This window comes from Benincasa hispida, chromosome 12 (genome assembly GCF_027475165.1).
Source record: "Benincasa hispida cultivar pf3 chromosome 12, pf3_genome.v1.1, whole genome shotgun sequence".
Lineage (NCBI taxonomy): Eukaryota > Viridiplantae > Streptophyta > Magnoliopsida > Cucurbitales > Cucurbitaceae > Benincasa > Benincasa hispida.
The window spans coordinates 68469910-68495471 of record NC_143489.1 but is presented as its reverse complement, the minus strand read 5'-3'; positions in this window follow the sequence as shown (position 1 = coordinate 68495471).

Sequence of the window (25562 nt, the reverse complement as noted above, 5' to 3'; positions counted from 1 at the left end):
CGGGGACGGGGACGGTATCCTCGCCCCGACCCCGATTTGATAATTTATATTTTTAATATTTTATAAATATATATTTAGAATATATAAAATAATTTATTTATATATATGTTTATAATGTATAGACTTATAATGTTGTGGAACCCAATATTAAATATCTAAATCCTAAATCTAAGCCCAAAAGTCAAGCCCAAATTTTTATCAAATTTTAAATAAAATTTTAATTAAGAAAATGGGGAATCCCCGTAGGGAATTAATAGGGGATTCCCCACGGGAAATTAGTAGGGGAATTCCTACGGGAAAACAGGGAATGGGGCCCCACAGGGCCCCATTCCCCCGACGGGGAATCCTCGCCCCCGTCTTCGCCTTCAAATGGCGAGGACGGGGGCGGGGATGGGGGAGAATTTCCCCCACAGGGCCGGGGATAGGGGACGCCCCCCGCCCCGCCCCGACCTCATTGCCAACCCTATTAAAGTATGTTTTGTACCATATGATTTTTCAAGGTTAGTAGACGAGAAAATTTTATTCACGGTGCAAATGTGGTATGTTATTCAACTCTTACTCTCTCTTTATAGTTCAGGATTGATACAGAATGTTTGAATTAAGACTTAAAATTGTTTTGTTAGTTTTTGATGCTCAAGTTTCACTTAGATCATTTCGAACTCTTTCTAAATGTTGAACCTAGTTTATAACTCTTGAAAATTCATTGTTTTAGTTTGGGACTAACTCACGGTATTGAATTAAGGTTTTAAGTTGTGTTTGTTTACTATGTCTTGCACAAACCCAATGAAGAGGTGAAGCTACTAAGCAAATGTTTGACTTTTGGTTAGTGATAGAACTTGTTGTAATGTAGTCACTCTCGGCAATACCTTATTGTATTTAGTTTCTTTGTAAAAATTTTACCAAGTTTGGTCATTAGTTTGTTTGTATTTGTTCCTTTGGGGACATTCGATAGTTCGTTGTATTTAGTTTCTTTGTCAAAATGATGTCAACTTTATTCTTATATATAAAGTTCTTATTTACGTTTGTATCGATTTTGTGTTAAAATAAGATTAGTTGATTATGGAAATCATATGTGCAATGACAAGATTTAAAGAAATAATAAACTATCAAGATATGTATTTTATTGACAATATAAAAGTTTCATAAATATGAAATTATGTTACAATAAAAATGTGTAGTGATAAAACATTGGTTGACATAAAATAGTTGTTATTGTTTAAATATTCTTGACAATAAAGTGTCATAGTTCATATATTCTTGACAAGATAAAAAAAAATGTCACCATGTATTCTTTTTTGACATTTTATGATTGCCGCCAATGCCCATGACGCTACAGAAAGTACTCAATTTTTAGTCAGTTGATGACAATAATAATCTATTATAATATATTTAACAATGACAGTTTATAATTGTCAATAATTATTCATTGTTGATACTTATTTATTGTCATAAAAAGACCAATTATGACATTTTTAAAAAAACTGTCGTTGATGTGCATACCTTTAAAGGTGATACAATCATTGAAAATAAGTGTCACGAATTTTAAATCTAACAGTTTTTAAATTTCATGAAATCTCAGTTTTGTTGTAGAAAATTTTTTAATCTTCTTCGATTGAGGCTGATAGAGGCTGATAGAAGTCTATCAGTATCTATCAGTGATAGAAACTGATAGAAGTCTATAACTGATAAACATTAATAGAAGTATATCAATGTCTATCTTTTTTTTTTTTGATTATTTTTGTAAATAGTTTGATATTTTTTTTATCTGTGAAAATTTTCCAAAAAAAATAAGTGTCACACTAGCTTTGGAACCAAGAGTGCTATAAAAAAAAGAAAAAACAAAATTGATGAATAAAATTGTTGTATTTAGGTCCATTATTGAATTTGAAAACTCAGATATTCAAATTTAACCTAACTCAAATATGGAGAAAAAGAAGTGTATTTTTTTAAAAAAAATAAAAAATATAGTAGTTCGTATTTTCATTTTCAAAATAAAATTTAAGTTTAAGTTCATTTTTGTGTTGTTTAAACCTTCTTTTTTATTTGTGTTAGACTTCAATTTAAACAGATAGTGTTAAAAATTTATATTTAATTTCATCAAAAGTTGTCTGTATTTACCTCACACAACATATTTTTTCCAAGAATAAGAAAGAAGAACGATGAATATAAAGTTGTCGCTATTTTATAAATCTAAATTAGATTTGACTAAATTATAAATATTAAATTAAAATCAATAATCATAGCACAACTAACATAAATTTGTATCACCAATCTTGAAATCTAAGGTCCCATTTTCGTAATTGCATATGGTAAAAAAAAAAGAAAAAATCACAAATCATTCTTTCTCGTAGCCTTAAAGTGGCGAAGAAAAAGAGTTGTTGTTAAGGCCATGTGTCCTAATGTGATTGGTTGAAGACGGAGGGAAAAAAGAGCGAAATTCTGTAGAACAGAATGAGTCACGTGTAACTTAATAGAAGAAAATAGAGGATCAAATTGAACTTCGGTCAGCTTCATCATCGGCGGGCAGCAGACAGAGGAGAAAGAAAGAAGTAGAAAGATGTCACTTTCGGGCAGGAAATAGAAATCGCGGGCAGTAAACTACAATGTCAAAGCCGCGTATGCCTATAGAATTTCAGGGCAACCCACGACTACATGACAAACACTCGGCGGTTTTTGTTTGGTAAACTGTCGGATAAAAGGATTGGTTTTTTCTTTTCATGCTTACAAAGTGGATTAATTAAATTAATAGGTTGATTTTATATATATATATATATATATATCACATCCAAACTTTAAAATGTCGAAGTCGTTGAAATATAGGTCTCGATTTTACAATATAATGTTGATTATGGATATATGAAAAAAATATAAATACAGAAAAAATATTTAAATTAATAATTAAACATTTGATGTTCTTTTTTAATAAGTTAACATGTTTATTAATTATATTATATTCGGGGGTTGTTTTCAAATATCGAAAATGAACAAATGTATTTACAAATATAGCAAAATGTCACTGTCTATCAGTGATAGACATTAATAGACTACTATCATCTATAATTGATAGACATTGATAGACACTGATAGATGTTTATCAGTGTCTATTACTGATAGACTATGACATTTGCTAAGATTGATGCCCTAAATCTTGTGGGTCATGTAATTTGTAATTATAATGTACAGACAATTTATTTATTTAATAAAATAAATAGTATTTTATTTGACATTTAGTAGCATTGACCCATAAAACCAATAAACTAAGATTCAAGATTATCTTCTATAACTTAAACATGTATGTGGAGACATATAGGTGGATCATGTTTAAGAGATAACCTAAACTGTTATTTGTAGTAGATGGATAAGGTCGGGTACCTTATTCTATGACACTATGAATACGACTCACTTTGTAGATGTTACAATTGTTATAAATGCTATAAAATGATTTGATCCTAATTATTCATATGGAGACATGTGAGTAGGGGTGTTCAATACAAAGGGTTCGAATAAGACCGAACCACGAAATGACTAGTCTCACTATATAACATTGTTTGATAGAAGAGACTTACATTTCACTAGGATAACCATAGGTGACTTGACTTGAATTCTGAGTGAGTTGTGAACTCCAGCCTATGAAGGCGGTATTTTAATTTGCATGGGTGAGAGTGTCTAGTGTCACCGACTCAATATGCCTACCATTTTGGGGAATTATCTAATTGGGGAGTTGAGAACGCAATTACATAAAAAGGAATTCACTCCTCTATAGTTAGAGTAAGTAGAGAAATTACTCCCTTAAGAACTGATTCCAAGGCTTGAATAATGTGGTGTCACACCCTTTCCTAGCCCGACAAGGGTTTGGTCATAGTTGGACTATGATTTATTGTTCATTAGAGGGATTAGTGGGATGTACTTACAAGCAAATTGTGAAGGTTCAATGGACCGTTGATTAGTTATATCCAATTGACACATAAATACATTTGTAGTGCAAATAGTACAGCTGTTGATCTTTAGTAAAGTGACAGATAGTTAATGGAAGTTGGGTAATTTAATTAAAAAGTTTAATTAATTATCCAAGTACCATTGAAGCTTCAATCTATAGGTCCATAAGGTCCCCTCGATAGCTCAACTGTGATTATTGAGAATCAAATTAATTTTTAGTTAATTTGAATTGTTCAAATTAACTGAGAAAATTAATTTGAGGGAATTAATTATACTTGATATAATTAATATAATGTATCTGATACATTATAATATAAAGTTTTATTTCAGAGGAAACACATATTTGAATATGATTCAAATATTAATTATATGAATATGATTCATATAAATACTATAGATTAAATTTAATTTGCATGTGATTCATATTAAATATTATCGATTTAATGAGAGAATTTCAAACTATAGGTTATATATATTTGATATAATACAAACTATATGTTATATATTATATAGTAAGTTTACAATTATATATATTATTTAATTTTTAAGTCCGTAAACCTTGATTCTTCCTCTTTCTGTTACTTTTACCTTTATCTCTTTCTCTCTTCAATTGTGGGAATGGGGTTGGTTGAGATAGATCTTTTTCTTCCCCTTGCTTCTCACGCAGAGAAAGTGACAGAGAGATTTTCATCCCAAAATCATTTTCTCTGCAAAAAAAAGCTTATCCTCTAAAAAATATTCTCTCCCTCTCCCAAATAAATCACGAAGCCCACCCTGTGGTTTCTCACCCAAAAGGAGAATATAGAGGTTTCCGATTAGTACTGTCAAATTTGGGTGTTCAAAGTGTTCATGTGTTGCAAAATTTTGGAGAGGAATTTCGTGAAAATTTTGTGACTTCAAGGGTAAGTGAATATTAGCACTAATTTCCTTTTCTATTCTGTTTAGCATGTTGTATATTTATGATTACATAATTTTTCCGTGCTCTGTAATTTTATCTTTGTGTGAAAATCGATTTTTGGACACGATTACGATTTCACACAATTTTCACAATCCTTCAATTGGTATCAGAGTGTGGATTTTTAGTCCCAAATTCAATTTTTCGGAATTAAAATTCAGAGTAATGGTGGGTACTACTTTTATTCTGCATTTATGATGATGAATGTGGCAGTTTTGCACATTGTGGATGTTTCGAGATGGTTCTTTCTTTTAACTTTTTTTTTTTTTGGTTTGTAAGAGTCTGTTGTTTTAGGCGTAATTTGCAATCAAGTCTATATTTTTTAATTTTTCAAGTCATTCATGGTTATTCCAACGAAGATCTAGAAGTGACGGGGCCAAATTCGTAGCCAAAACGAAGAAGATCAATGAAAAAGTTGCATTGTACATAAGTTGTTCCATACAACGATGTCGTAGTGCTGTGCCCTAGTGTTCGGCGCTCCGACGCAATGTGACAGAAAAAGTTTTCATAGTGTCATAGCACTCCGAATGAATTGACGCACTGGAGCATGAGTTTGGCCAGTTGGTAGCGGTTCACATAAATTGCCCAGTTCGCGAGCGGTTTGATGTCTTGGTCTGGTTTAGGCGGTTCTACTATTGGTTTTTCTTTATTATTATTATAATAATTTAGTTTTTTAGTTAAATAAATTAATATAAACGTTATATTAATTTACTAATTATTAGAAAGTCAATTTCGGTCCAATAATGTGTTCTTTTGTTATTTTTTTAAAATTATGCGTTGGATGTATGATTTAATCGTATTATATATATCATAATGTAGGTCATATAGAGAAAATCTCACCATAGGTTATGCATAATTCATGTACCATGATTGTTATAAATGTTATAATATAGTTGCATGATTTAATTAATAGCATGCTCACGTATCATATAATATAAGAGTTATAATATATGTTTGCGTACATTAATAACATCACCATGTATCACTTATATTATAATGGTTATAATATATAGTTTATATGTCACGCCCCTTCCTAAATTACCCTCCTAATTGACGGCAGGAAATTAGAAGTCAATCTTTACTCGACAACCAAAATCCCGTTGGATGCGTTATGCGATGCATGTTCCTAAGATATGCGTTGATAGTCATGCATCAATGGTCATGCGTTGAAATGAAAATGCGTTAACGAATGTATGCGATGACCATGCATCCTGCCACAATTTTTCTTGCGCTCATGCCAAGTATAACGCGAACGCAAGTTTCTCGGGTAATCCAAGGTCGAACACAGGGACTTGTAACTATATGTTTGCGGTGATATGCATGCGGCGATTTAAATAAAATAATGGAGGGGATGTTGCTAAGTTAATCCTACTCCTACTCCTATCTAACAGACAACGCAATGAGAATATGCATGAAAGATAAAGATGCGACAAACCTTGACATGAAATAAATATGTGGGAAAATAGATAAAATGCGGAGATATTTTCATTGCAATATTTAAGAGTGACTGCAAAAGCAACCCTAGTCAACGCAAGCCAATGCATTCATGATACACTCATGCACCGCAAATAATTTTCCAATAAAGATGCGTGCTCCTAAATCTAGGACGCATGTGTTGAATGCAAAAGTGTCCATAGAGCTTATTCCTAAGTCTCTACTCTTTTTCTATGTGATGATGCAAAATGCACACAATGCTGCGGTGACCAATCGTACCCTATCTCTAGGATGCATGTGATGGGTTAATAGCAACAGTGCTTATTCCTAAGCTCTTATCTCTTGTATTATATGTTCTAGTCTGAGTCTCCCGAGTCTAGATTCTGACCTGACCTTCCCAAGCCTAGATCCTGTCCTTAGACTACCCTCCCAAGTATCCCTAATGGACGAATGAAGCATACATAATACAAGACAAACACATGAACTTAGTTGACGCAAGATTGTTACTATCCCTAGTGAACAATGCATACCTTGCTTAATACGTCCAATCACTTACCCTCCCGGGCAATTGATTGTTGCTGACTTTACTCATAGACAAGCAATGCGTTAGCCTATAGATAGGCGTTGCAGCAGCTTCACACTTAAGCAAATAAGGTTTTCTTACACACTCACACAACGTACACCTCCCGGTGGTTTGCTACATGCTTCATATTCCTAATCCACATGATTAAGTATACAATATTCAAGCAATCCCACTAAGTGTTGCAATGAAAGTAATGATTCTAAACAAGAAATGAAGATGGAGTCAAAGGAACAGAGAAATGCATTGAATACAAATTGTATTAATTTCTTAATTCCAAAATGTCATACAATACAATATAAGAAAAGAAAAGAAGAGGAAACGACCGGCTGGAAGCAAAGATTTGCTTCCAGCGGATGTGCGTCAAGGCTGCCAGTGGTGCCATGGATGGGTGGAGGAACTGACTCTCTCGAGATCTAGCTCCGGTCGAAAGCTCCAGCCGTCACTCGGAATGGATGAAGGAGGTGAAGAACTCTCAGCCATCTTCTCACGCATTTGTCTGGATCGCAGGGATAAACCTTGGATAAAATGAATTTCAGCTCATCGGCTTCTATTTATAGAGCTTGGATCGCCGATCGTATTAATTGGATTGCTCGGAATATGACATTCGACGCATTCGTCCTTTCTAAACCTCTGCCACTAACGACGTGGTAGGTGAAATGTCAACATCAGCTTTGGATTTTCTCGAGGTAGATGCGTTCATTTCACCTACCTTGCGTTGATCCATTAATTTGCATTGTCGCGTAACCGCAATCATTCAATGGTCGCGTTCGCTTAATACCGCAACTCTACATGATGACCACAATCGCCTGACGAGCGCAATTCCCATGCGATGGACGCATGTGGCTGATCACCGCAACACCCATACGTTGATCTAATGCATTTGCCTTGCGATGGAGAGCTTCTCCGCATGCGGTCGTCTATGCAGTGGTCCGGTTTCTGCATTTGCGTTCATTTCCTGCATTAGCTACAAGGATAGAACATTGAACGCATAATTAACGCAAAATAACAGGTTAGCTGAGATTCGACATGCTGATCGGTACAAGCTCATATTCTTGTGAGTTCCTATCATGATCGACGCATATTCTGCCTAACAACCTTCATAATTCTAAGTAAAAGACCTAAGATGACATGCATTTCTGCATGTCATCACTAATCTGAGAAAGATGTGAAGACAGTTGTTGTCAACTCTCTTATGGCAACTACTGGCCAACATACTCTTGTAAACCTATGTCCTTCGTGTTGGGGTTGATGCCCTAGATCTCGCAGGGTTCTTTAGTTTGTAAATGTATTGTACAAAAATTTTATTTATTTAATAAAATATGAGATATTGCATTTGACATTTAGTAGCATTAAACCCACAAACTAATAAACTAACATTCAATGTTATCATCTATAGCTTAAACATGTTTGTAGAGACATACAAGTAGATCATGTTTAAGTGATAACCTAAATGGTCTGTATGTTGGGTTGTATGTCCTAAAACTCGCAGTTTGTAATGTTAAACATATTCTATTAAGAATAAAGATGTTATTGACGTTTATTCAATAAAACTATTGTTGAATATGTGACTTGCATTTGTAAAGATTAAATCCAACAAACTAAAGATCCATGGCTATTATATCAATACATGAACTTTATATGAAGACATAAGAGTGGATCAAGTTCAATAAATAGCCAAAATTGTCTACAGTATATGAATAAGGCTGGGTACCTTATTCTACTAACACTATCGGATGCGGCCAACTCCGTAGTTGTTACAATCTGTTGTAAAGTGCTACAAACAAAGTGATCCTGATTCGCTCATGTATTGACATGAGGAGCGGAGATGTCCTATGCAATGAGTTTGCATAAGATCGTACCAAGAACTAAGTCACTCTTACTTTATAACATTATTTACTGTTTAAGATTGACTATTTCAAAGCGATGACCTAGGTAATTTGATCTTAATCCTAAGCTAACTATGAACTACTGTTTCTTCAATATTATCCTTATATTTGATGGGTGCGCATTGGCTCAACAACGTCAGCTTAATAAGTCTCCCATTTCAAGGGTAAAATTGGGTAGATAGTTGGGGACATAGGGTGCAAGACGGAATTCACTCCTACTCGCTGTTAAGGATAGTAGAGAGGTTATTCCCTTAAGTGCTGACTTCAGATCTTGAAAAAAGAGTCCCACCCTCTCATTGGCCCTAGAGGGACTCGGTTTAGTAATTGGATCACAAACCAATTGTTCATTAGACGAACAGTGGGACTTAAGGAGCATGATGTAATCTCGGATCGTAAAACAAATTTTGACCAAGCCATTATTACGAATGACCTGTGAAGGGTTGACTTATTAAACATGGATATATCGAGTAGACATAATATATCTATAGTGAGGGGAGTACAACTACTGGCCTTTAGTGGAATGACCCAATAGTTAGCAAATGATGGTTAATTAAGTTAAAGAGTTTATTTGGTTAATCTCAGATCGTTTGAGCCTATGATCTGTAGGTTCATGAGGTCACTGTACTAGCTCATATCAGACTAAACTTTAGAACGGTGTGACGAATGAATTTGAAGTGTTCAAATTCGACTTTTGGAGAAAAGTGTTAAATATATATGATATATTTAACCTAATGTTTAATTGTGAATTAAACATAAAGAGAGAGCAAATAGGAGATATTAAAATAAGATTTAAATATCAAGATTATGAATAGTGATTCATATTGATTGGGATTAGTGTTGGATTTAATATTAAATTAAATTAATTAAATTGTTTAATTAATTATTTAATATTAATTTAATTTTAAAATTGATTATTATAATTAATTTTGAAATTAAATAGAATTGGTCAAAATTGCAATAAAAGTCAAAATTGTTGACTAGGTCAAAAATGCATTGAGTCAAATTGTTTGTTGACTATTGACTTTGAAAGTCAAAAAGTCAAATTTGTTGACTTTAGACTTTAAGAGCCAAACTTTGACCATTGACAAAGTTAATGGAAAGATCCAACAATTGTGAATGGGAAATGTCAATCTTTTGCTTTCCTAAGTGTTGTCTTCATTTGAAGACACTTACCTCACTAAATCCCACTTTAAGTTAGTGGATTTTTTAGTGTCAAATTCTCATCAAACTCAAAGTTGCATGTTTTGCATCTAATGGCCTTTAAAAGGAAGAGATTTATGTTGTTTATGATGCTTAGCCAAGTGAAAATTTATGAGATTATGTGATAATCTCATAAATATTTTCTCTCAAATACTTAGCCTTTTTCCTCTCCAAATTAGTCACTCATCGGAACCCATCATCCCGTTCTAAGGCCGAAAAATAGTCAAGAATACTCTCGTGGTGGTCTATGAACCATTCGTTAGGAGATTGGAGCTGATTTGGAGAAGCTCTAGGACTACAAAGGTTGTATTTCTTCTTCTCCCTTTGTAATTTATTTAATTGCATGCTTATTCTTTGAAATTAACTTAATTAGAGTACTTTAGATCCATTTTTCCTTCCATTGTGCATATGTTCGTTCCATCAATTGGTACCAGAGCATGCTTAAGATACTCAATTTTGGTTAATTTTGTGCATATGGTAGGCACTGGTTCATGAGATGAATAGTTATGGATTAAAATGGATAATTTCGGTTTTGGCATCTATTGTCTCTCTTGGGTTGTAATAACTATTGTAATTACCAATGTTTTATGGGCTTTATTGTGTCATGAAGGGTCTGTAAATTTGCTAGAGTCATTAGAGTCGTTTATAGGCAGTAATTACTCATTTTCGGCAAAAAGGACATCTCTAAATTTGGTGAAAATTTCTCACAGGCCCAAAATGACCTCCCAAACCCAATTCACGGGCCGTTGACCCAATCCGAAGTGATGATCCAACCCGTGAGGCAAGCCTGACATGTGTAGTAGTAGCCCAGACCTGGCAACCCATCTGACCTGATCTGGCATTTGTCAGCTGCTCCATGTTGAGGCGCAGCCCGCACCAGCCGTATGCGTCTTCACCCACGCCAGCCAACCCGTCGATCGTACATACTCCGTCCGACCCGAGTTTGACCCACGCACCTGGTTTGGTGGTTTAGCTGGTCCAGATGGTCTGAACTGGTCCGATTTGAGTTGGTTCGAAGTGTTCGGAGGCAGTTCAACGCTGATTTCTGCTATTTATTGTAATAAGTGTAGCTTTTAGCTAGCTTAGGATGTCAAAACAGATCCATTTTAGTGTGTTTATTTAATTATTCATTGTGAATGTAGGAATTAAATAATTTATCTATTGTGTGCATATTGTATGCCATGTAGATTTAAAATTCCACCATAGGATAAGCATGTAGCATACATTGCAAGTATATTATAAGTGTTATAACGTATAGTATGCATGTGTAGGATTCCATGATTTTTTATATAAGTTGTTATATTAAATGCATGGAATGAATGTTTATATAATTGTTATATAAAAGCATGTTAAGGATGCAAAATATGTCTATTATTTTATAAGTTGTTATAAAATTAAATTAGACATTAAAATCCATAACAAAGATAAGCATGCTCACGTAAGTCAACCACCTATTTTAATAGTAAAAATAGGTCGACATCTTGTAAAATATGGTTACAAACTCAACTGGTATATAATCCTGTCTAAGGTTGAGGTTACTTAAATTGACGGTTTACGGAACACCTCCTACCTGGGATTATGGTCGAATAATTTAGCATTGTTAACCGGTTTTATGAGCACATATGAGCAGTATGAGGTATTAAAATTGGTTTTAAACCTAGAAATTATAGGTTAAATCCAATTATAAACATTATATTTGGATATACCATATAGACTTAAGTTTTTTAATTAGCCGGAACATTCCTAAGTAAAGATTTACATAAAAATAAATAAAACACTTAAGTGGGAGATTAATAACATATACGATATGTTATTCTTAGCTCTCACGTCCCTAAGAGTTCACGTCATGAGATCCATGCAACGCTTCGTATTACCCTGGAAGTGACCTCCATTCGGAAAGTATTTGCATGGATCAATATCAAGGTGAATAGAGGAAGTAGTTCATAGTAAGTGGGTGAAAGATGGGTGTCAACGTATCCTGCGGTCTCTTCCATTAGTTTGGACCGTGGGATTCCTATGTTGCTTCTGCTTGTCGTCTTTAAGTCGACATTAGCTAGTTGCTAACCACGACTATCCCCTTTGAGGGTTGTAACATAGGATTCGGAACAACTCAACCTCCAGAAATGGATAGGATTTCTTGGGTTGTTTTCCAACTTTGATTCTCCAATTCAGTAGCATCGTTGGGGCCGTTAATCTTTGAGAACTGAAAATGGAGGGTTACAATTACAGAATTACTAAGTATTAGTAAGTTCTTGATCGAAAACGGTAGCTAAATGACTATCGGAATATGAGTTATTTTGGAGATAGTATTTAGCCAAGAATGTCTTGCTTTAATGAAGGAGTATTTAACTGCCCCTCGATAGCACTTATTTTGGGTCACTATAGTATCGTTGCAAATAAAATGATGAAATTTGGGTACATTATTACTTTGTTAAAATCTAATTGGGTTTAAAAGCAATTCACTAATTAGAATTTGTTTATAATTTCAACATGTTGAATTCTTCAAATTTACTCGCTTTTGGCACTTTTAACAGTAAATCAACATGGAAAACAAATATACTAGCAGATGATGAATTTGTTTTAACAAAGAAATGTCCTCTATCTTCTAATTCTGATACTGACTAGAAGGCACAACAAAGTAAATATGATTTATTTGTCATTGAGACATGCTTCGTGGAAAATGATAAGTTAACCTAGATATTATATTCAAGTGCTGCTAATCATATCTATACTTTTGCTCAGGAAACTAGTTCCTAGAGACAGCTATATTTCCCTTAGCGTCAACTATATCTTCCAAGTTGTACAGGTAGTTAATTTTCCTAATGCCAAACCCTGTTGTTGTTTTCCCAATGTCAGCCTTGCATTGCCCAGTGTGTGGTCTCCCATCGTAGAAAGCGGTCACCACTGATGGCTTGACCGTTTTAGTCCCAATGTAGAAATCTCTTCAATCCAACTCGTCGATTGCCTCTATGATGAAGGATGGCAGAGGTAATCTCTCTGAAAAGAATCCCATCTCGATTAAAATTGGTGGTCACTTCTTTGGAGCTCTTTCCACATCAACCATAGGCATTTTTCCATTTTCCTCCCTTTGTGCCACCGTTATTTTTATGCTTTTTCTTTGCTCGGGGCGCCACCTACTACCCCTTTCTTCTTTTCTTCTTTCTTTTGTTTTTTCAAAACCTTCCTTTTTACATCCACTTTTCCTTCCCTTTCCTTACTCGACTCGCTCCTTGTGCACTGAGCTTTTTCCTTTCTTTTTCTCTTTTCTTCGCTCTCTTCTTGCATCTTTCTTTCAAATTCCATCACAACGCGTTCTACGTTGTCCATTGATTTTTCAGGCTGCGATGGAATATACTTTCGTTCAAGTTTCTCATCTGAATCTTGCGACAAAGTTTTGTCGCTGCGATGAGTCCCTCGGCTTCCTTCCTTATTTCTCCGAGGCCTTCCCTCACCTTCTTGGCCTTTCTTTGAAATTCTTTTTCCAACGCCTCCGCAGCAGAAGCGCCTACTCTATTGCCTCTCTTATTTCTTCCATTTCTCTCCAAGGGATCGTTCCTTTCAACAATCTTGATGCTTCGTACCTCCCTAGCCACTGTACTGATCGATTCGATTGGCGAAGGCTCGACCTCAATTTTCTGTCCGCTAGGTAGGTTGACCACGCCTTCATCCAGGAACTTGAGACAGTTTAGGTTTTTGAGGATTTCTCCATAAACCTCTCATTCGTCCTTTGCGTTGCCTCGCTTATAGCAGAGGCAGATGGTTGACGAATAAAGTGGGGGGACGAGGATTGGGACGCTATCATGGTGGGTGGGATGAATGTAGGGTTGAATGGTGAAAGCAAAGCCATCGTGGCTGGTGGCGCATAGGTCGACACGGCAGCGACCGAGATCGAGACTGGGTTGAAGGAAACAGTTGGAGACATCACTTCATGGGAGAAAGTGGGTGTGGATGAACGGGCTGAAGAAGGAGTCTTTAGCCCTTCCATTTGATGAAAGAAAGGTAAAGAAGTGATCAGAGAGAGGGTTGAAGGGAATTTTTTAATGCTCGAGGCGGCTTCGGAATACAGAGAGCTTAGAGTTTAGGGTTTGCTTGAAGAAGACAAATGTTCGAAGGGGGAGAAGAGGTTTAAATAGGTGAGGGTTGAAGAGCAAATGAACGGTTGCCTCATGATTAGGGGCAATGATAGTGTTGTGCACATTAATGTACTGGCAGCACGTCTTTTCACCGCCTTATGGTGGGTGATGTATTGTTCTCTCACCTGCGATGAGTTTTTGGAGATGCGTTGAGATATAATTCTCTTACCTCTCCTAAATTCATCGCATCACTCATCGTATAAGAAACCCTAATCCCCTCATTTTTCTAAGGAAGCATTTTTTTTATATATAATAATAACCAAAAAAACACCAAAAAATATCAAAACAGCAATAATAACGAACAACGAAATAACAACTGAAAGTAAAAGATACCAAAAAGGATATGATGCATCCATGAAGAATAATTCTTTGATGCGTAGGGGCTTCCTTCTATCGTATCATTCGGACTTTCCAAGATCTATGGAGGTCTTCACGCGGTCAAGATCTTCTCCATAGTATGGTTTGCTGCATTGCCCGTTGACTTTGTAAGCATTGGTCCCATCTTTATTGATCAGCTCTATCGCTCCTACTTCTTTGATAACAAATGGTCCTGACCATCGTGACTTCAGTTTTGCTAGAAAAAGACAAAGTCTAGAATTAAATGGGAGAACCTTTTGGCTAATTTCGAAATTTTTCTTACGAATGTGTTGGTCGTGCCAACGTTTCGTCTACTCCCTTGGTGTTCTCATAAGTGTGTAGTCTCCATTCATCTAATTCCAATAATTTCAACTTCCTTGTTTCTCCTGCAGCTTTTAGGTCAAAATTGAGTTTCTTTATGGCCAAAATGCCCTTGTTCAAGCTTCAGTGTAAGTGACATGCCTTGCCAAAGACAAGTTCGTATGGGGACATCCCTATGGGAGTTTTGTATGTTGTGCGATACACCCATAATGCATTATCGAGTCTTTGAGCCCAATGCTTTCTTGTAAAATTAACAACCTTCTTCAATATAGTTTTGATCTATTTGATACCTCTGCCTGACCATTGGTCTGGGGGTGGTATATTGTTGCTATTTTATGATGTACCTTATATTTGATCAAAATCTTGCTAACGATGTGATTGACAAAATGCGTACCTTCATCGCTTATAATGGCTGAGGTGCCAAAGCGAAAGAAGATATTCTTCTGTAAGAACTTTGATACTGTGATCACATCGTTTGAGGCATAAGAAATCGCCTCTACCAATTTTGATACATAGTCAACAGCCAGTAGGATAGAGTTGTGACCATTAGATGGTGGAAATGGCCCTATGAGATTGATTCCCTATACGTCAAATAATTCCACTTCCAAAATGACGTTCATTGGCATTTCGTTTCCTTCAGAGATGTTCCTAATGCATTGGAACCTGTCGCATTTTATAACATAGTTGCACGCATCCATGAACAAAGTAGGCCAATAGTATCCACTTTGTAAGACCTTCGCAGCCGTGTGTTGACTTCCAAAGTGTCCATCGTAAGGCAATTCATGGCATTGAAATAGGATGCAATGAAATGTTGTCTCAGGAACACACTTCCTTAGAATATGGTCAGGTCCTCTTTTATACAAGTTGGGCTCATCCCAATAATAAAATTTGCAATGATTCATGAGCCTCTTTTTTTGTTGAGAGGTATAATCTTCTGGGAACTACTTGCAAACAAGAAAGTTGACTATGTCTGCATACCATAGAAAATATTCATCAATTTTTAGCAATTGCTCATTAGAAAAAAAAAAAGCATTCACAAATGGTTGTACACGATCATTTTCATGATGTTCAAGTCTTGAAAAATGATCAGCGACCTTGTTCTCTGTTCCTTTTCTATCCACAACCTCGGTGTCAAACTCCCGTAGTAATAGGACCCACCTAATCAATCTTGGTTTTGCGTCCTTCTTGGTCATCAAATATTTAATAACAAAGTGATCAATGTGAATGAAGACCTTGGATCCTAGCAAATATGGTCGGAATTTTTCCACAGCAAAAACCACCGGCGGCAACTTCTTCTTAGTGGTCATATAGTTCTCTTGAGTGTTGTTGAGGCTTTACTTGCATACGCGGTAGGATGTAGAATCCTTTCTACTCGTTGAGCTAACAGAGCTCTAATCGTGTATTATCTGGCGTCACACATAAGTTCAAAAGGTTTGGTCCAATCTGGAGAAATTTAAACATGAGAGGAGAATAATGCTTTCTTCAATTTTTCAAATGCATCCAAACAATTGTTGTCCAAATCAAAAGATCGATCTGCCTCCAACAGCATATTCAATGGCCTGGCAATCTTTGAGAAGTCTTTGCTAAATCTCCGATAAAAATCGGCATGTCCCAAACAGCTTCTCAAACTCTTCACATTCATTGGAGGCGGCAGCTTCTCAATCGCCTCAATCTTCGTGCGATCAACTTCTAGTCCATTCTTAGAAACCTTGTGGCCAAGAACTATTCCTTTGGTCACCATAAAATGGCATTTTTCCATATTCAAGACCAATTTCGTGTCTTCACATCTTTTCAAGATTTTCTCAAAGTTCTCCAAGCATACTTCATATGTCTTCCCATATACTAAGAAATCGTCCATAAATATTTCAACATAATCTTTGAGATAATCCAAGAAGATGGCCAGCATGTACCTTTGAAATGTACTGGGCGCATTGCACAATCCAAATGGCATGCGATGAAAAGCAAACGTCCCATATGGACATGTAAACGTTGCCTTTTCCTAATCTTCTGGTGCGATCATTATTTGGTTGTACTGGGCGCATTGCACAATCCAAATGGCATGCGATGAAAAGCAAACGTCCCATATGGACATGTAAACGTTGCCTTTTCCTAATCTTCTGGTGCGATCATTATTTGGTTGTACCCCGCGTAGCCATCTAGAAAACAAAAATAGTCATTCCCCGCCAGTCGATCCAGTATTTGATCAATGAAAGGTAAGGAGAAGTGATATTTTTTTGTTATGGCGTTGAGTTTCTAATAGTCCATACAAATTCTCCAACCGATAACTGTACGCGTTGGTATCAGTTCATTGTTTTCATTGGGAACCATTGTCATTCCCCTTTCTTTGGCACTCATTGCACGTGGTTGACCCATGTGCTATCTGATATGGGGTAGATAATTCCAACGTCCAGCCGTTTTATGATTTCCTTGTTTACCATTTCTTACCTATGTTAAGCTTCGAAAAAGCCCCTTCATCCCTCTTCTAATATGATTTTGTGCATGCAATAGGATGGATTTATCACCTTAATATCAGTAAGGGTCCACCTATTGCTTTGTTGTACTTCTTCAACACCTTAAGAAGGGTTGTTTCTCTTTCTTTGGTCAACATGGATGATATAATAACTGGCAAGGTTTCATTTTGCCCCAAAAAACATATTTCAAATGAGCTAGTATGTACCATCTCGAGTTTTTTTTCTTCCATAATTCAAATTCTATATTTTCGTAAAATTTGAGGATATTTTATTAATTTTGAAATTTGGTTTTTTGTTTAAAGGAAAATTTGGATTTTATGTCGCATTGATTTGATATTTAAGTTAATGTTGAAAATTTAATTTAAATCAGGGAAATTGGTTAAATTTTGAAATTGGATTTAAGAGGAAAAGTAAAGGGTTTTAAACATATATATGTATATATTTGTGTAGGGAAAGAAAGTAAGTTAATAAAATAAAATAGAATAAGGAAAAGAATAAAATTAAATTAAATTTATTTTATTTCTTTTTAAGTTTTTATTATTATTATTATTATTATTATTATTATTATTATTATTTTATAAAAACAATTTTTTCCCTTCTCCTTCTTCCTCGCGATTCCCGAGCCGCCAGAACCCCCCTGAAACTCTTATTTTTCCTCCTCTCGTCGACCCTCTTCGTCGGACGCCGCCGCTTCGTTTGTGAAGCCGCCAAGTCTGTAGATCTCCACCACCAGCCGTCCGGACCTCCAGCCAGACGCCGCCATTCCCCTGTCCTAGTCCCTCGTGAAACCCATCGGTCACTCACTGTCCGCACTCTGAAGCCGTCGCTCGTCGAGCCCTAGTGCCACTCATGGTCCAGCGTCTCCAGTCGTCGTAGTCATCGGTCACTTTTGCTCACCGTTGCGGAAGTCGTGCTGGCCTTCATGCGCGAACAAGCCCAGTCGAGCGACTCCACCGCTTCCAACTTTAACTCCAGTCGTTGCCTTCACGCCTAGCCGCCGCGCCGTTTCTTCTAGACGCCACCACCGTCACTGCCTAACCCTGTTCGTCGCCAAAATCTGTCGTGCATCACCGGATTTTTGTTTTGAACTCAAGGATTAGAGATTTTGAGACGTTGCCATGGAGTTTGAGACCAATTTCAATGAAAATTGTTGAAGTCTTGATAAGTTTTGGGTGAATAGTTGGTTGGTTCTCTTTAGATTAGGAAATTTGTGGAAAATTAAGTTGTTAAATATGACTTTTTGTTTTATGTACAGTTTGGCCAACAGAATTGAGTTTTGGAGTTAATTTAGGACCAAGCCACAATTTTTGTCTTGTTTCAAGGTCTTGCTTGGTAAAGGGAAGATAAGCTTGCTTGGATTATTTGGATTTATTTTTTAGGTAAGTAATCTTATTACTAGAACCGCCTTTGTGCTGGGTAATAAATTTATGATTTATTTTGAGGATTTTAAGACTAGTTACAAGGATAATTTTGACTATTCTCAGATTTAATGGACTGTTTAGAAAAGATATAGGAGCATGTGATAATATGTCTGAAGCATTTTAATGTATGAGCATGATTTAGAATTTTATGAGGCTATTAAAAGTACGATTGGGCACGACCCTAAATTATGAGTTAAGCGACACTATTACGGGAATGTCTTAAAGTTAGGTGAAAGTTGGAGCATTTGTTGATATGCATATTTATGTGATTTATTATGAAAGTGTGTAAGCTATATGATGTATAATGAAATTTCAAATATTTGATTGTTTACATGAGTTAGAGCATGAAAGTGATGTACTAGAGTTGATCCATTAATACTAGATTAACACATACATTGAGGTTAATTAACATGACCTTGATGAGGAGATTTTAGAGGACTCATGATTATGTGAATGCTATATGTAATATGAAGTTAGATGCAATCTCTTTTCCTTTCCATACTATGTGAGTGCATGAAAGTGATGCAAGTCCAAGGGTGCTAGTACATGAAAGAGATTTACTAGGGCTGGTATGTATGAAAGTGATACATACCTAGAGGGTACTGGGGTGTACGTAAGAGGTGCACGCTCAGTGGGTTGTATGTTACGAAAGAGATGTATACATAACCATGTGTACGAAAGAGGTATGCATCCCTACATTCATAGAGAGGATCTGGGGTGTACGAAAGAGGTACACATTCAGTGGGTTATGTGTATACGAAAGAGGTGTATACTTAACCAGGTGTATGAAAGAGGTACACATTCAGTGGGTTATGTATATACGAAAAAAGTGTATACATAACCATGTGTACGAAAGAGGTACACATGAAATGGGTTATGTGTATACGAAAAATTTGTATGCATAACCATGTGTACGTAAGAGATTGTGTTTCCTTCGGAATTCACCAGAGATTGTATTTCCTTCGGGTTTCACCAGAGGTTGTGGGTTCTACGGGACTTATTAGAGGTATTGGCCATACTTAACTACAGTAGGGTAGAAATAAGTTTTTTTTTTCATGTATGTATGTGTCCCAGGAGGACTAGAGCAGTTTATATGTTCCACTAGAGGTAGACATCTAGAGGACATAGATGCCTAGCCTGACCCCAATAGTGGGGTTCCTTACTGAGTATTTTATACTCATCATTTCTCATGTTATTGTTTCAGGTAAAGGTAGAGATGCACTGGTGATTGACAAGCGGAATTCGTGATCGAGCCACTGGGACCAGTTTTATGCTTTCGCTCATGATGTTTAGATTTCTTTCATGCTTTCCATTTTCAATCTTCATGTTTGAAACTTACTGATTAGTATTCATTTCCAAACTTTTACAGTTTTCTAGACTCATTAAATTTCTAATTATGATTTATGGGTACCCTGTTATTTGACTTTTATTTAGTTTTAATGAAAATATTTTATTTGACTTTATTTATTTAGCATTTATTTCGCTATGAAAACGTATCATTTTAAATTCTATGCATGCATGTGTATAATAACGACCTAGCTCGAGTCCTAGGGAGTTGGGTCGTTACATAGTAAGACCTTCAGCTCCAAGTTTGGAGGTTATTCTAGAGAAGTTTTGCTCAGTCCTTTTTCTTCCTCCATAATCAATCGTTCACAAGCCCTCGGTATCATAGTCATCGTATTGCATGTTTTGATTGCAACGTGGGCCTCTTCCTCTGGTTCTTCATTTATTTCCCAATCCCAGCTGCATGGCCATTCCTCATCTTCATCGCATGACTGAGCTTCATCCGAGTAACTCATAATGCTCAATTTCAACTTTTGACCGTTGATATTCATTGCAATCTTTTCCTTGTGCACATCAATCCAAGCTCTTCCTGTGGAGAGGAATGGTCATCCCAAGATAATATGGACATCTTTGTCAGCTTCATAATCAAGAATGATGAAGTCTATAGGGAGAATAAATTTATCAACTTTGACCAATACATCTTCCAATTTTCCTTCTGGATGAACAAGTGATTTGTCTGCTAATTGGAGGGTTACTGTTGTTGGCATGAGTTCTCCAACCTCCAATTGTTTAAAAATTGACAAGGACATTAGGTTTATGCTTGTCCCGAGATCACATAGCGCATGTCCAATGTAAACTCCTTCGATTGAGTAAGGTATTGTAAAAGTTCCTAGATCTCTCATTTTTGGAGGAATGATCGCGTTGCTCACCTATGTTAGAGCCACCATCTCGTACATTCCTATGCTTCTTTTCTTGGTTATGATATCTTTCAAGAACTTAACATATGTAGGCATTTTCTCTATTGCTTCAACAAAAGGGATGTTGATATGCAGCTGTTTCAATACTTCCAAGAAGCGTTGGTACTGACTCTCATCGTTTTCTTCTTTTTCAGCATTTTTGGAAATGAAGGTGGTTGCACTTCTTGTGTTGTTGGAATTACTATGGTCATTTCTTTTGGTTCTTCTTCCTTCTGAACACTTTCTTTAGACGCATGATCTTCGTCTTGGATCTTATATTCTTCATGCGATTTTCTTTTTACCTTTGTTGTCATGCATCCACTTCTTAAAGTCACCGCCTGACATTGTTCTTTGCCTTTATCTCTCATATGGTGAGGAATTTCAGTGGTGCTGGGAAGTGTTCCTTGTTGCCTGTTCTTCAACTCACCTGCAATCTAGCCCATTTGTACTTCAAGATTACGAATGGATGTTGCTTGATTTTAAAGAATTGATTCATTCTTCTGAATGTATTCTTTCAATAAATTTTCCAAGGAAGAGGATGATGATGACTAAGATGTATTGGTTGTCTACTAAAATACATTTGATCTTTGTTGAAATCCCGGTGGCCCATCTCTATGGGTGTTGTGAGTATTGACTTCTGTTTACTACTGATTACCACCCCAAGAGAAATTAGGATGGTTTCTCCAGCCAGGATTGTATGTGTTGGAGAACGGATTGTTTTTAACGAAGTATATTGATTGAGGATTGCACGAGCATTCCTCGAAGGAGTGAGGTGCAAATGACACAATTTTCATTGTTCATTTGGCCAATCGCATTCACTTGCCTGCCTTTTGCACCGATCTTTGTCATGTTCATCGCCTGCAACAAATTATTCATCGCATTAACTTGTGTTTGCAGAGATGCTATAGCATCATTGTTTTGGATCCATATTCATTTTCCTGTCAATCTTTGTGATACTTTGAGATCTGATCCAATATATTCTTGGCCTCAATGTACGTTTTGTCTAGAAGTCCACATGTCGCCGCAACATTCACAGCTGTCTGCAATCCTAAATTCAACCTATAGTAAAATATTTCCACCTGGAGATAGTCAGAGAGTCCATTATGCGGACAGTCCCTAACTAATTTTTTTAATCTTGCCACATGTCGCTGAGCGTTTCTGATTCTTTCTGCTGAAAGTTTGTGATCAACCTTTTTCTCCTTGCATTTTCTATTGGTGGGAAGTACTTTTTCATAAACTTCTCTACCACTTGTTCCCATGAGGTTATTTCCCCTGGTTCAAATGAATATGCCCATTTTCTAACTTTGTCGCATAGTGAAAATGGAAATAATGTAAGTCGTATTTCCTCTAGTGTGATGTTTGGAAATATAAAGGTGTTGCAGGTTTCGAAAAAACTCCTCAAGTGAGCATGGGGATCTTCATTGCGTCTTCCCCCAAATTGATTGGCCGCTTGAACCATTTAAAGCATTATGAGCTTCATTTCAAATTTTGTTCCATCCAAGGCTGGTTGCATGATTTCTGGAGAGAAATCATATAAGTTGGGTGACACATAGTCCCTGATGAGTCTATTGTGATCATTTGCTAACAAAATCGGGTTGGCGATTACTTCATTGCGATTATTTTATTCTCACAGTTGCTCAAGGTGGTTCTGCTGTTCGGCCATCCTACGAGCTCTGTTTTGTCTTCTTTTTCAGTTGGCTCTCTATCTTCTGCGAAAAGTTCTCTTTATTTCTGGGTCGTATACAAGCTCGAGAGTAGTATCTTTCGCTTATACAACATTTTCACTTTTCTCGCAGTCAAGGTACAATACTCTAGAAACTCGAGGTCTGCAAAGATCAATAGAAATGGCTTTAGCACACTTAGTTACCACAATCCCTGGTAGCGGCACCAAAAACTTGATGCGTTATGTTCATGCGATGAAATAATAATACTTATGAGAATTGAATGCTTAGTTTTCTTTAGTCAAACCCAAGTGCAAATCTAACCAAAGTTCCTTGTGAGTCCAAGGTCGAATGCAAGGATTTCTCATAAGTATGCGATGAAACTAAAAATATGATCTTCACGTGAGTTAGAAATGTTCAAAGGAATGATAGAATAAGTAGACTTAAACCTAAATACGCAATGGGGATTATGTCTAAAGTGAAGCGGTGTCATTTGGATAGCAGTTATGCGATAGAAGGGTTGAGAAGAACTTTCACTAACATTTTCTAAACAACTGAATGAAATATGCAATCAAGTTATACACTCAATGTTACAACCAGCACTTCTCAGTGTCTTTTTCCACATTATCTTATCTCTAAGATGCATGTGATAGGTGTAATATACATAGAATGTACTTATTTCTAAGGAACATTTTCCCTCGTTTTATGAGGTCTTATTCTAAATTCTCTCAAACTTAGATTAGCTTTACTTAGAAAAATTTCTTAATTGATTCAAGCAATAAATATAACCATGCATTAAACAAGTTGATCGCATGATTCCTCTAGTTATTTAGTCGTGCTGGCTATAATCTTTCCAACTCATGAAGCAATTTAGCTGTGCATGATATTGGTGAAAATGATAGACAAGATGTATAATAAACATGTATTCTTACTGCAATTCTGAATTTGTGAATACCAGAAATACAATACAAATACACAAAAAGAGAAAAGGTCAAAAAGTCAAGCTGTGGTTCGCAATGTCTTGCTTCCTCTGGTTTTTTTTACAGTTGCTTTCTTAGATAATCGAACAAAATAATCTTCTTCTTTCCCTAGAGTCTTAAGCTCTCACCAAGGAGTTTCTATAGAAGAACGATAAGGGTTTCAAGCAAAATCCCTTTTCAGGGTGTTCTTCTTGTCTTCTACAATGTATCCCCTAGTATAATAAGAACTTCAAACTCAGAATTCTAACTAACAACTAACGACTAACTCCTCTCACTATTCATATATTTTTGCATGGCATTTGCATGGGTATTTATAGCCATTCATGATTACTGCTTTTCTTAAGCTCATGATTGCATTGATGGGACGCATTAAATTCCATATCCCGCTGCGTTGCTGCAACATGTCAGTGGTTCATTGAATCTTCAACATAGTTTCAGCCACCAATGCAACTTGAGATGTGACACCCACCGCCCAAGTCATGTCATGCCTTATCGCTTGCAGCTTATGTGATCGACTTCATTTTCTTCTAAGGCTGTTTCTTGCTTTGAATGCATTAATGGGCATGTAATCACGCGATCATCAGACTGCTGAAGGGTATACTCACAGAAGTAGCGAAATTAGTCTGGAATTTAAATATGTTATGCGTTAGAATAAGTGAGCGCATGCTTTGCTTTTTGTATAAATTTATTGGCAAAATTTATCTAAGTTGCATGCCTTTACCTTATTATTTTAAATAAAAGAGATATAATAACTTGTATTTTTACAAGTTATCACATATATTCCTAACACTTAGAAGATTTTTTCTTCTCTTAAACATTACGAACGCATCATTTATTAAAATATACTTAGTTTACTTTTGCATTAATATTAATACACATCTTTAACACAAAATTAAGAGAACTTAAACTTAATTAACTAGTAAAACAAGTTCAGGGGTTTACAATTTACCTTCCCCTTAAAGAAATTTCGTCCTTGAAATTTGCCCTGAACTCTTTATGTGAACAGGTGTAGATATTTGTTTTTCATCTGCTCTTCATGATTCTTGATTCTTCCACAAGACCTTTACAAGCAGAATAGTCTTGTTCCTCAACACCTGCTCCTTTTTGTCTTCAATCTGAACTAGTTCCTCTTCATAAGATAAATTCTCCTTCAGTTGTACTAGCTGGTCTTGGAGAATACATGGAAAACATCATGTACTAGTAGGGTCGGGTACATATTTCCTTGACATAGATACATGGAAAACATCATGTATCTTAGATAACTCAATTGGTAAAGCTAATCTATAAACTGTTGGCCCCAGGCATTCAATTATCTCATAGGGTTCTATATATCTGGGACTCAGCTTACCTTTTCTATCGAATCTGAGTATCCCTTTCCACCGAGATAACTTTAGGAATACTCAATCTCTGATTTCGAACTCTAACTCTCTTCTTCTCTTATCTGCATAGCCCTTCTGTCTATCACAAGTTATTTTCAAATTTTCTACTATTAACTTAATATTTTCTGATGTTGTCTAAACCAACTCTGGTCCTACCAACTGTCTTTCATCGACGTCATTCCAACATACTGGAGTTATACAAGGTCTTCCATACAAAGCCTTATACAGTGACATACCAATGTTAGACTGGTAACTATTATTATAAGCGAATTCCATCCATGGTAAATATGTATCCTAGCTACCTTTAAACTGTAATACACAAGTCTCAATATATCTTCCAGGGTCTAATCGTTCGTTTTAACTGTCCATTCGTCTGTGAATGAACGGTTGTACTAAAATGCAACTTAGTACCAAGTGTCTTTTGCAAACTAGGCCAGAACTTTGAGGCAAATCTTAGATCTCTATCTGATATAATAGATAATGGAGCCTCAAATTGGCTCATAACTCGATCAACGTATAACTTAGCCAGTTGGTCAAGAGTAGATGTGGATTTAAAGGGCAAAAACTTGGTCGTCTTTGTCATTCTGTCTACTATTACCCAAATA